This window comes from Sesamum indicum, unplaced genomic scaffold (genome assembly GCF_000512975.1).
Source record: "Sesamum indicum cultivar Zhongzhi No. 13 unplaced genomic scaffold, S_indicum_v1.0 scaffold00106, whole genome shotgun sequence".
Lineage (NCBI taxonomy): Eukaryota > Viridiplantae > Streptophyta > Magnoliopsida > Lamiales > Pedaliaceae > Sesamum > Sesamum indicum.
This window is the reverse complement of record NW_011628043.1, coordinates 546,127-559,206: the sequence shown is the minus strand read 5'-3', so window position 1 is coordinate 559,206 and position 13,080 is coordinate 546,127. Positions and strand designations below refer to the sequence as shown.

At 39.6% G+C, this 13,080-nt stretch overlaps 1 pseudogene; it reads right to left on the bottom strand.

The window, feature by feature from the left end:
- Positions 1-13,080, bottom strand: part of LOC105178817 — a 149,942-nt pseudogene that overhangs the window by 63,707 nt on the left and 73,155 nt on the right.

Below are 13,080 nucleotides of genomic sequence, written 5' to 3'. Positions count from 1 at the left end.
ATCTTCAACTCCCTGTGTGCATTCAAATCTCCAATTGTCTTTCCCTTGATGTCCATAACAGTGTTGAGCATATTATCAAACAATTTTTTCTCAATGTGCATGACCTCAAGGTTGTTGAATCAGATGCGTTGCCCAGTACGAAAAATCAAGGAGAAACTATCTGTGGTAGTCTAAGTAGCATGCTTTCCTACTTTGCTGTAGATGGAATGCCCCTGTGTCATCCATACAAACCAGATAACCCATAACACTGGTGGTACACTACCCAGACGCCATCCCACAGGCGGGTATGTCGTTTACAGTTCACATCAATGCCGCCCGCATGATGAATGCATTATCTGTGGCATTGTCATACATTTGAACACCCACCATAACTACAGCAGCTCTTCAATCAACGATTCCAAGTACATATCGATCAGACACTTCAGATTAGAAGAGACAAAGATCACCATCATAAAAAACATGCACTCGAACTCCTACACATACTACGGGGGAGATTGTATGCTATAATGATAATGGCTAACATGAATACGTACGATCATACTGACCGTGAGGCGCAAAACCGTCTGTGCGAAGGCCCAGCCCAACATTACCCGACTCTTATGCAAAATTGGGATACATCGGCCAAAATGCTTTCAATCGTTGACATTGGATGGATGACACATTGACCCCTCTCTATCTGATGTATGGCATGTCACGTCATGTGCTCGGCAGTTTACCTCGAAGGATACAACCTCTACAGGTGGGGAGTAAGCAGCAAGTACCTAAAGCGGAAAGTACCTAAGGACTGCATAACATTCTAACATAAACCCTTGCATACATAAGTGATAACTGACATTGTTGGGTTTCTGAACTTCCTATTTTTGCGTTTTCGACAAGGGCACCTAATTTTGTCTCCATCCATATGTCCACGCTGATCCTTTGCCCATTCTATGAAAATATTAGTCCCATACTCAAACTCCAATGTAAGACCTCCTCTCTCCGGGAGGTTCTTATTATACATCCATCTCCTCAATTCTCGTAACATGATAATATATATAACTGTATTCATATATATATATATATAATTTTCTAATTTGACGATAAATATTACACTACACTATTTAGGAGAATACATATAATTAACATGATCTAAGATTAACAAAAAATAACAAAACTGAAATAAGAATACCAAGAAATGGACTCTCCTAATTCTCTCTATTCTCTCTCACACACTAGCACACCTCATGAAACACATACTCCTATCCTTAGCCCGACTTCTCACCGGGGACTGGTGGACGTGCATACAATGACTGTATCTTGGATCTGTTAGAGGTGATTGTGTCACAGACATGATCATCATAAGCCTTATCCAGTGCAGTCAGAGTATATAGCGAGGATGGTGAGTTTCAAGAAGAGGATCCGTCCCCTGTCAATACGTGACAGAGGTATCTCCTATGCACTTGAAGATGCACTCACCCTAGGGGTGTGCAAAAAAATCAAAAACCGGCCGAACCGAACCGAAATCGAAAATTCGGTTCGAACCGAAAATCGAACCGAATTTTCGGTTCGGTTTTCGGTTTTTTTTTTTCGAAAAAATCGGTTTTCGGTTCGGTTTTTTGGTCACCAATTCGGTGACCGAACCGAACCGAAAACCAAAATTCTGTAAATAATAAAAAAAAATTATACATATAAAAAATATAATTATATATATATATTATAATATTAATATTATATAATTTATATTAGTAAAGAGTCTTTAGTAAAGATCGGTGACCGAACCGAACCGAAAACCGAAATTCTGTAAATAATTAAAAAAAAATTATACATATAAAAATTATTATATTATATATATATATTATAATATTAATATTATATAATTTATATTAGTAAAGAGTCTTTAGTAAAGACTAAAGACTAAAGAAAAGAGAAGAGTAGAATACTGAAGTACTGAACTCTGAAGAGTGAAGAAGTCACGAGTCTCACGACTCTTACAGATAGAGAGAAGAGAACAACAGAAAAGAGAAAGAAAGAAAAGAGACGACAACGACAGGAAAACTCAGAGCATTGCACCGGCGACTGCCGCGACTCGCGATTCACTGAGAACGAAAAACTGAAACAGAAATTCACCTTGGCACTGGCTCCGGCGGCCACCATATACGAATTGAGTCAGAAAAAGTGCAAAACCAATCTCACATGAGTCACGATAGGTAAGATTTCTGGTTTGGTTACTTTGGTATCTTAGACTCTTACAAGAAAATGAAAAAAATTTAACTTACAATATTGCTTTGAAGGTGTTTGATGAAATGCCTAAGTAAACTTGTGCTTAAAAAAAAATGGTTTTTTTTGGTTTTAAAACCGAGAAAACCGAACCGAACCAAAGACATTCGGTTCGGCTTTCGGTTTTTCAAAATGCCGGACCGAATTTTTGATTCGGTTCGGTTTGGTTAACCGAAATGGACACCCCTAGCCACAACTGTTCTTGGTGATGGTGTGGAGGACGCGGTTGATGGCCTGAACTTCCATGGGCGCCTGCACCTACGGTTTGAGGGCGCACGATAGGAGATGGACGGGAATGAGCGAAATGGTGTTGAAACGGAGCGGATTTGTATTCAACATCAACAAATTCCTACAACTAGCACACAAGGTGATCGATGTCGGGGATCATGATTCCATGTCTGCGTTGGAAAAATTGAAGGAAAAATGGGAGGCAAAGTCTGGTGTTCGGCTGCAAAACCTTCGACGAACTTCCCTTCCGTTGACGATCACCCATTTACGAGAGGCTTTTGTATGGCTTTCCGGCGACTGCTCACGCCGGCCATTGGAACAACAGCAACAGCAGCAATGATGCTGGCTTTCACGGTGGCGGCTCCCGTGAACCAGTCAAACCCTAGTTTCTCTAGGGTTGTGCAATCAGATCAAAGGATGGCAGATTTTTCGGCGATGAAGGCTATGCAGGAAGTAAGGAGTCCAATGACTATCTCGATGGATCTGAACTCGATTGGACAGTCGGCATTAAGGTGTGATGAGGCTATGCATGTGACGACGGGTTCGACGTCAACCATGGCTGAACCTTCACCCGTGACTCAACAGGTGCATTCCTCTCCCACTGGATTATTTGTTGGCAATATCCCGTTACATAGTTGTTCTGAAATTCCCATTGTTATTGATAAGATTTCACATGCATTTAATAATTCATCACGTAAAATATTGTTGTATATTACTCCTACAATGCAAAATGGTGAGGTGATTGTACGCCCCACATTGGAGGTGATTCATGATGGGTCTCGACGGTGGAAGGCGACGGTTGCTGGGTATTTTTTGGAATATATTACATTGATTTGAAGGAATATATTACATTGATTTGGCCGACTCTCAAGGAAGTTACTACCACTAGAAATGGTTTTTTCGCTTTCCAGTTCAAATCCGCTGTTGATATGGAGGAGGTGATTGAAGGAGCTCCTTGATTGTTCCAAGGGCAATTGACTGTGCTTTAGAAATGGGAAACTGGAACGGTGATGAGGAAGCTCAAACATATGCAATTCCTAGTTTGGATTAAACTCCACAATTTACCTATTGAGATTTGGACGACAGGGGGCCTAAGCACTGTGGCGAGTGGAATTGGGAAACCGTTGTATCCTGATGTGATCACTAGAGCATGCACGAGACTGAATTTCGCTCATGTATACGTCATTCTTGATATTAGTTTCAAACTTTTGAAACACATTATTATTATGACCCCGGATGAAGATGGAGGGGAGCCGCCGTGTAAGGTGGATGTAATGGTTGCCACCTAAATGCACTACTTGTATGAGCCTCGGCCACCCATCGAAGTAATGCACGTTGAACAAATCCTCCAAACCTGCAAAGCCTCCGGTCTCAGTTTATGTTTATAAACCCACTACAACTACACAACCAACGATTGTTCCTACTTTGGCGAGCAGGGAGGGCGATATCCCACAACCTACGGTTGCTCATGAGACACCTACCTCGTGGGTTGATTATGATAGCGGGGGTAAGGTTAAGGAAATAGTCAATCATAACACTTTTGGTGCTCTTAATCTCCTTGATGATTAAACAAATGACAATCCTCGAGGTCCTAATACAAGCAGCTCCACTAGTGATGATCCATGTTGAACGTTGCATTCTGGAATGTACGTGGAAACAAGAGAGATCATCAGCTAGGTCTGAAAGATCTTGTGGCTGATTTTAGGTTACAATTCCTTGGCCTCTTAAAAACCCGTGTTCATATAAATAATATCACTCATATTCAGTTATAGGTTTTACATGAGTGGAATTGGTTTGTGGATTCAATTAGTACTGGTAATCGTATTTGGATTAAATGGGATGATGATTTAGATGTTATTGTGCTTGATCTAGGCTCCCAATTTATTCATTTCCGTGTGAATATTAGAGCAATGCATAAGATTGCATTTATTACTGTAACTTATGGGGCTAATGAGGTTGCAGAGCGTCGGGAATTGTGGTGTTCTTTTGGTATACTTGCTGGCCAATGTGTGGAGGTGTTGTGGTTAGTAGGTGGGGATTTTAACGCTGTAGGTGATCTTAGCGAGGTGTGTGGTACCACAGGTGACATGAGGTTGGCTATGGAAGACTTTACACTTTCACCGAATTTTATTCCCAGTTTACAGAAAGTATGGCAGCATGAAATTATCGGTGGTCACTCGTAAACTCAAGGCTTTGCAAACTGTATTCCTGCAACAAAGGAGGAATAAGGGGGATCGCTCATTAAATGTTCAACTCGCCAATGAATTTCTTGAGATGGTGCAGTTCCTGGTTAGCTCGGATAGACAGAATGACCTCCTCCTACAATTGGAGCATTGCTGTTGGTTGGAGTATGCAAAGGCGGTTAAACTTGAAGAAATCATGTTATAGTAGAGGGCTAAGATGCAATGAATGAAAGGAGGGGATCAATGTTCTCGGGTCTTCTTTCGTAAGATTGCTCAAAGGCGTACATCACGTCGGATCCTGCCGGAGTTCTGAGCTAGAGATGCTAGAGTCCGGACTTGGAGAGTTTAGAGCTATTGAGTTCCTTCTTAAACAACTTTCTCTAGACTATCATAGTGCTCTCGACAGCCTTATAGATAACTACAGAGGTAGAAGATAGTACGAGGACTCTATGAGCTCTCTAACCAACATCCAAATCTAGCATCCCCAGCCCAAACAACAGGGATGCGAGCTTCTCTCTACTCTGGTTCACCTCCAGGATGGGGCTTGAGAAAACAAAGAAAATTTGAAAGGAGCTGGCTTGTTTAGGAAAGCTGAACTTTTGGAATTCTAGGGCAGGTGACTGATTTTCTAGTTGGAAAGTAGGAACGGGCTATTGGCAAGGGAGGAAAGTGCCTTTCCCGACAACTAGCTGGTTTCCCGTTAGCCCAAAAGCGTTAGGGGAACTGGCATAGCTGAGGTGAAGGTGCTTCTCGCCTAAAGAGAGGAGCTAAATGGAAGGAGAGAGCTTCTTCCTAGTTGGAAGGCGCAAAAGACTGGCAAGTGGGGAAGGGGGGTTACAGGGGGGTTTCCCCTTTATTACGCCCTTTTGGGAAAAATCGCAATCCCTCCAACTAAACTAAAGGAATGTACCCTCTCATTTCCTATATGCCTAATAGATGGCTTTTGCCTTTTCCGTTTGTCGTTTGTCGTTTGTCCTAATGAATCCTGAATTAATGATAAGCATGGGACCACCTATTCAGAGCCAGAAGCGGTCATTAATGAATTCGTCTCCTTCTATCAGTCTCTATTAGGAGGAGTTCAACGTAGGCAAGTGATTGATATCCAGTTTTTAAGGCCATGGGCGAGGTATGTGCTTAATAAGGAGGAGACCTTAGCACTCCTTCAACTAGTCACCGCTATTGATGTTGAGCAGGCCATATTTGATATCGCTATTGATAAAGCACCTGGACCTGACGGCTATTTGACGGGATTCTATGAATCAGGATGGCCGATTATGGGCACAGAAGTCACAAAGGAAATCTTAGATTTCTTTAGAATGGGGAAACTGCAAAAACAAGTCAATCCCACGTTTCTAACTCTTATTCCTAAGGTACATTCTCCTACGCTGGTTGTAGACTTTAGACCTATCTCTTGTTGTAATGTGTTGTATAAAGTCATTGCTAAGATTGTAGTGCAGAGATTGAGTTTTGTACTAGATAAATTAATTAGCCCCTACCAAATTGTATTTGTTTCTGGTCATAGTATTGGAGACAATGTACTTTTAGCACAGGAACTGTTTACAAGCTACAATCAGTAGCATCTTCCACCGCGATGCTCCCTCAAAGTGGACCTTAGAAAAGCCTACGACATTGTGGAATGGGATTTTCTGTTAGTTGTTCTTGAGTTATTTGGTTTTCCAGCAGCATTCATCCAGTGGATTGAAGAATGTGTCACTACACCTTCATTTTCCGTTGGACTTAATGGGAAACCGCATAGCTTCTTTGTTGGATCGAAAGAACTTCGGCAGGGGGATCCTATGTCCCCATACTTATTTGTCCTAGTGATGGAGGTCTTGCATTTACTGTTCCTACAGATTATTAAATAGGACATGCAATTTTTCTTCCATTGGAAGCGTGCACCCACGCATCTTTTCCAACTCGGACTTGCAGATGATTTGCTATTGTTCTGCAAGGCTGACATGGACTCTATCGGTGTCTTTAAGTGGGGGTTAGATATGTTTGCCTCCATGTCAAGTCTCCGGGTTAACATGCATAAGAGCCACCTGATTATCTCCCGATCGGCCCATGGGATACGCGACCAGTTGCTTTCAGTACTCGAATTTCAGGAGGGGCACCTCCAGATGCGGTATTTGGGACTTCCACTCCTATTTTCTAGATTATCCCTAGCTGATTGCCAACAGATGTTAATAAAGACTGATCAGCGTATTAAGGGATGGGAAGATATGGCTGTCTTATGCAGGACGCATCTAGATCATCAAATCTGTCCTGCGATGCTCCCTCAAAGTGGACATTAGAAAAGCCTATGACATTGTGGAATGGGATTTTCTGTTAGTTGTTCTTGAGTTATTTGGTTTTCCAGCAGCATTCATCCAGTGGATTGAAGAATGTGTCACTACACCTTCATTTTCCGTTGGACTTAATGGGAAACCGCATAGCTTCTTTGTTGGATCGAAAGAACTTCGGCAGGGGGATCCTATGTCCCCATACTTATTTGTCCTAGTGATGGAGGTCTTGCATTTACTGTTCCTGCAGATTATTGAATAGGACATGCAATTTTTCTTCCATTGGGAGCGTGCACCCACGCATCTTTTTCCAACTCGGATTTGCAGATGATTTGCTATTGTTCTGCAAGGCTGACATGGACTCTATCGGTGTCTTTAAGTGGGGGTTAGATATGTTTGCCTCCATGTCAAGTCTCCGGGTTAACATGCATAAGAGCCACCTGATTATCTCCCGATCGGCCCATGGGATACGCGACCAGTTGCTTTCAGTACTCGAATTTCAGGAGGGGCACCTCCAGATGCGGTATTTGGGACTTCCACTCCTATTTTCTAGATTATCCCTAGTTGATTGCCAACAGATGTTACTAAAGACTAATCAGCGTATTAAGGGATGGGAAGATATGGCTGTCTTATGCAGGACGCATCTAGATCATCAAATCTGTCCTCATCGCATTGGGAGTATATTAGGCTTCAGCATTTTTTCTACCGAAGGGAGTTATCCGTGAGATTGTGAAGTGACTGAGAGCCTTTTTGTGGAAAGGTACGACGAACAGTGGTTATGCCAAGGTAGCATGGCGTGATGTATGTAGGCCGATTGAGGAAGGGGGTCAGGGCTTATGTGACATTGCTATCTTGAACCGCGCATTAATTTGCAAAAAGCTTTGCGATGTGATCCGGCGTGATAAGACGTCCATTTGTTTGGAATGGCTTTACCAGGGATGATTAAGAGAGACATCCATTTGGAAAGTATTAGACCATGGGGGTTCGTGGGGATAGAGGAAGCTCCTTCAACTACACTCCTTATTGAGGCTGACGGTGGAATATCAGTTTGAAGATGGGTCTTCTGTATATCTTTGGCAGGATCCGTGGCATGAGCGTGGCCCTTTAATTCACTGATTTCCATTTTAGAGAAACTCAGTCACATTATTCAGGATGGGCAATGGCACTGGCCCATTAATGCGCGTTACATTGAGTATTTGAAAATCCTACAGGCGCTACACACGATCTATGGAGGGAATGATCCCATTATATGGCATTATAAGGATGGTCTACCTATTGTAGAGTCTACTCGATATTTGGGCCCATCAGGACCCAAGGTAGGCTAGCCTTCACTACTTTTGAGTTCCTTCAAGATTTCGAGACATAACTTCATTCTATGGCTTGACATCCAGGAGAAACTTTCCACGGCAGATAAACCATGGCTCTCCCACATAGGTGCCTATATATTGTGTGAAGGAGTGGCCGAAACACATAATCATTTGTTCTTTTGGTGTCGGTTTTCTCGACGATGCGTAATAATCTTAAACAGTATGTATGTTTTCGTTGGCCTAATTGTAATTGGCTAAGGGAAATTACTTGGGCAACAATAAAATGGCGAGGGAAACACCTCATAAACGCGGCATATCGGGCATTGCGGGCTTCTTGTGTCTATTATATATGGCGAGAACGCAACCAACGGCGATTTGAGCAGATGGATTAGACGGCTGACTCGCTTGCTTTTTTTTATTTTAGAGAATGTTCGGCAGAGGATAGTTAGTGTTACATTACCTCCCTATGTTAGTTCTTGTGTGCTCTATAGAACATGGCGTATCCCTTGGCTTTTCGAGGGAGAACTCTCACTTTGAACATTGTTGTACTGTACTATTATACCTTTTACTTAATGAAATTTACATTACCGAAAAAAAAAACTAAAATAAGCAATCTACAATTAATATAATTAAACACAATAAAGTATTAAATTCCGTTGTTATCGGGCAACCAACTTAAGAGATGATCTGTACTAGTTGACACTCCAAAATTTGAGTAATAATCTACAAGCTAATCAAGTTTATATGCATGAAAATTAGAGCGTAGAGAGTGTGTGGTTAATAAGAATTTCTAAATAAATGGAGTTGACACTCCAAAATTTGAGTAATAATCTACAAGCTAATCAAGTTTATATGCATGAAAATTAGAGCGTAGAGAGTGTGTGGTTAATAAGAATTTCTACAATAAATGGAATGAAATGAAAACAACTTGATCATATACTTGGAACTCTTAATATAACCTTGAAGACTAGCCATTAGAAAATGAAGCCGTTATTTTGTAATGGACTTTGTAATGGTCATTACAAAAATCCGTCTCTAATGTTATGGCTTGTTAATGCTCTCTTCTTCTATAATTTTCTAGGGGTTTTCTCACTACCATTGTAACAGATCCTTATTTAACCAAAAAGCCAATACAAAAAAAAAAAAAAAAAACACTAGCGATTATAAAAACCATAGCAAATCAGCATCGGTCAATAAATTATAACGGTTTTTGGCAAATGAAAACTTGTAACGGCTTCTGTAATGGTTCTTGCCATTACAAAATAAATACATTTTAATTACCCAATCAATAACGCCAGCACGTTCCATCCATTACAAAATTGTTAAGGCCATGTGTATTTTAACAACCATGTAGCCGTTTCAGCAACTTAGCGTTTCAGCAACTTAAAAAAATAAGCATAGAAGGCTAGACATAAGGAATTTCTAACATCCATTTGGAAACACAATATACAATTTACTAAGTGAAGACCACATGGGCAAAATACAAAAACCTAGGAAGTACTCAGACTGAACTTCCAAGTTAGAGTGCATATCTCTGACGCGTGCAATTTGTGTGTAGTCAACCCATACAAGATTTTTCAGCGTAAAATAAATTGAACTTAACTATTTAAGTTGGATTATTAAGTAAAAGTTTAGAAGAATATTATTTTGATATTAATATTAGGAAACTAATGAATGAAACAAAAAGAAGATGCAATAATTCAAGACCTTATAGATCTTGTGCGAGAATACTTCCAGCAACCTGAGCTAGCATTTGGACGAGAAAGTTTCACCTGTTTAATGTAAACATTGCAACAGTTAAAAATCATATAACCCTATGCTATGACACAAATCTTAGAATTCTAGGAACACACACACGCATACTCCCGATAATAACTTGTTAGCTATATTACCTTCTCCTTGAGATGCTCAAGCACATCACACGCAATGCTTTCTTTTGGCAGCCTAATAATGTGAGTTTCCGGCTATATATGGAAAACAAATAAGATATTTAATATTTGCTAAATATATAGTAAATTTACAAGTCTTGCATATGTATGCACTTGTATAGGAGCATAAAGTCCAATTACGAATCAATACTCACTTCAGAGTTTAACGCATAGCTGAAAGCTAGTTTGATGATTCTCAACTCCTGCAACTCTGGCAGAGGTATATCCACTACTTCAAAGTACAGAATATCAGAAAGCTGAACAAGAAAGTAATGCTTTGTTAATTTCACACCCTCATCAAATGAACCCCAACTTAGAGTTGTATGAATGCGTGCTTGGTCGTAATGCAGTAGCATCTCTAACAAGTTTTCTACTCCTCGATATCTTATAGGATGAGCTTTTGGTCGCTGAGAGTAGATATTATGTGACGTAAGCCGTAGTTTGGACGGATCATCGACTCCGAGTTGGTTCGCTACTCTCTTAACAACTTCATCATATGAATCAAGCTTTGACCTTCACAATTAATGAAATTTGAATAGCGGGGTTAAGCGGATCAATATTACCAGTCATAACATAGGAAATCACATTCTAGAATTAAAAGTTTGTCTTCTATTGAACTCACAGAGGTAAAACAAATTCATCATTTTCAGGCATTTCCAAGGAGCGAAAGTGGATAACCTGCAGAACAACAAACCAAAAAAGTCAGGATATATTAGATAAAAGTTAGAAGAATCACATCATTGCTTTAACAAGAAGGTAGTTACAGGGAAAAAGAATTGGAGCTTGCTATTGCAAGCATCCTATGCTGGAAATCTCTTAAGATGAAAAACCCATTTATTACATTGCCATATTAGACATTTGCGTCTTGCTTGCTCTTGAACTTATCTTTTATTTTTCTCTACGTATTTCAAGATAAGTCCCTTTTATCACATACTCCGTGATGTGTTGCATATTGACTATTATATAAGCTAGCTAAAAATAGCGTAGTTAAATTACTTTCCTTGCCCATATTATTTGTTTCATAAAAAAGTTTTACCTATTGAAGTATTTTGATATCTGATGTAATGATTCGCTTAAAATTATAGAAAATATAAAACATGTACATTGTCTCTCCAAGAAAGCATGACTCATTCTGGAGTATAATGTTATATTATCCAATGATGTTGTTGGATTTCTTGGCCCATGCCCCCCCTCGCCACTTGCTGCCCAGCCCATTACCTGACTCGACCCTTCTTCTAGTTAACCCTAAATCACTACTTAACCCTATTCTTCCACTATTCAGCCGATGCCTCTTCCTCTCCCTCCTTTCTATCTCTAGTATTGTTCCTCTCAAGCTTCCAATGCTCTTGGAAATCTCTCATCATCTCACCTCTTTCTATCTATGTTCTCTGTGTTCTATTTGTATATATATATATTGGTCTTTTATGGTTTTGAAGAGATAGAACAACAACAAAATTAAAACCCCTATTCGTGAAATACTTTGTGAGAGTATTTGCTGAGTGTGAAAGAAACTTCTTAGTGGAATTTTGAGTGACTCTAAACGAAGCCTAAGTGGTCTCTTTGTGGGTCTTTGTCTCTTGGTGGCTTTGTGGATGTTTTGCAACCATGCGGGTTGCCAGCCGGTGGGCATTCGGTTGCCGGATCTGACTCCTGAGCCAGTTACTTTACTGCTTTCCATATTGCTATTTTTCTGTTATTCTTTCTTTATTCATTGATCTGAAATTATTCTATAAGGGTTTTCAAATCCACAATTATCTCCATAGTTATTGTTTCATTTGGGTTCATCACTTTGTGGATAAATCCCCAACAGATCTCATCAAATTATCTTCCATGATTCTTTGAAATTCCTCGCACTTTCTATTTCTCCCTCTCTTGCTCCTTGTTTCTCGTTATCTTAGTGTGATTCCTATGTTTGCGTGCTTTATTGCTCTTCGAATTCTCTTTTATTTTCTCTCTTTGCATTTCTCCTCCTTGAAATGGTCCCTTTTTGTCATATAGTCGATGTTGTGCCTCATATTGACTATTGTATACGTTAATTGCCTGAACAAAGCATATTTAATTACTTTCCTAGCCTGTATTATTTGTTTCACTACAAAAGGTTTTACCTATTGAAGTATTTTGGTATTTGATGCTATTATTTGCTTAAAAATATACAAAATATAAAATTTATAGATTGTCACCTCTGAGAAACAATGAATCATATCGGAGTATAATATTATCGAGTGATCTCATCATATTATCTTCCACGACTCATTAAAATTTTTGCTCTCTCTCTTGCACCTGGTCTTGATTCCCATTATCATAGTGTGTATGTGCGTGTGCATACCTAGACACTATTAGTTACTCAATGTACCCCATTTATAACATCTATTTCCTTTCAGTGACCCCAAAATAATGGTTCTAAAACTAAAAGTGGAAAATACGAGTTTCATCTATGCTAGCCCTTTTATTGCAATTTTTAAGTATAAAATTCAAGTAAAAACATAACGATTCATTTTCTAGTTGCGAGATATTGGATAAGCGTAAACTCGAGACAGCTAGAGATATGGTTTTCAATAAAATGCAAAGCTACTATATGATGTCTAAAATTATAAATAACTATTGATATTACACTACAAAGGGAACCTATAGAAGAGAATTTGAGAAAGAAGTCAGCTTGACTTGCATGCTCATCCATGTCTAGGTACGGAGGGAGAAAAGTACGAGAGGTTTCGTATTTCTCTAAATTCGAATAACCAAAAAATTGCAAGAAAGTTGAAATTTGTACATGGTTTTCAGTTTCATCAAATGAAACCTCATTGAAAAGATTTTTGGTTCAAGGTCAAAGAATAACTAGGAAACACCCAACATATTTAAAATATGTTGGACATCTTCTGAGTGATGTGTTTACATTAAA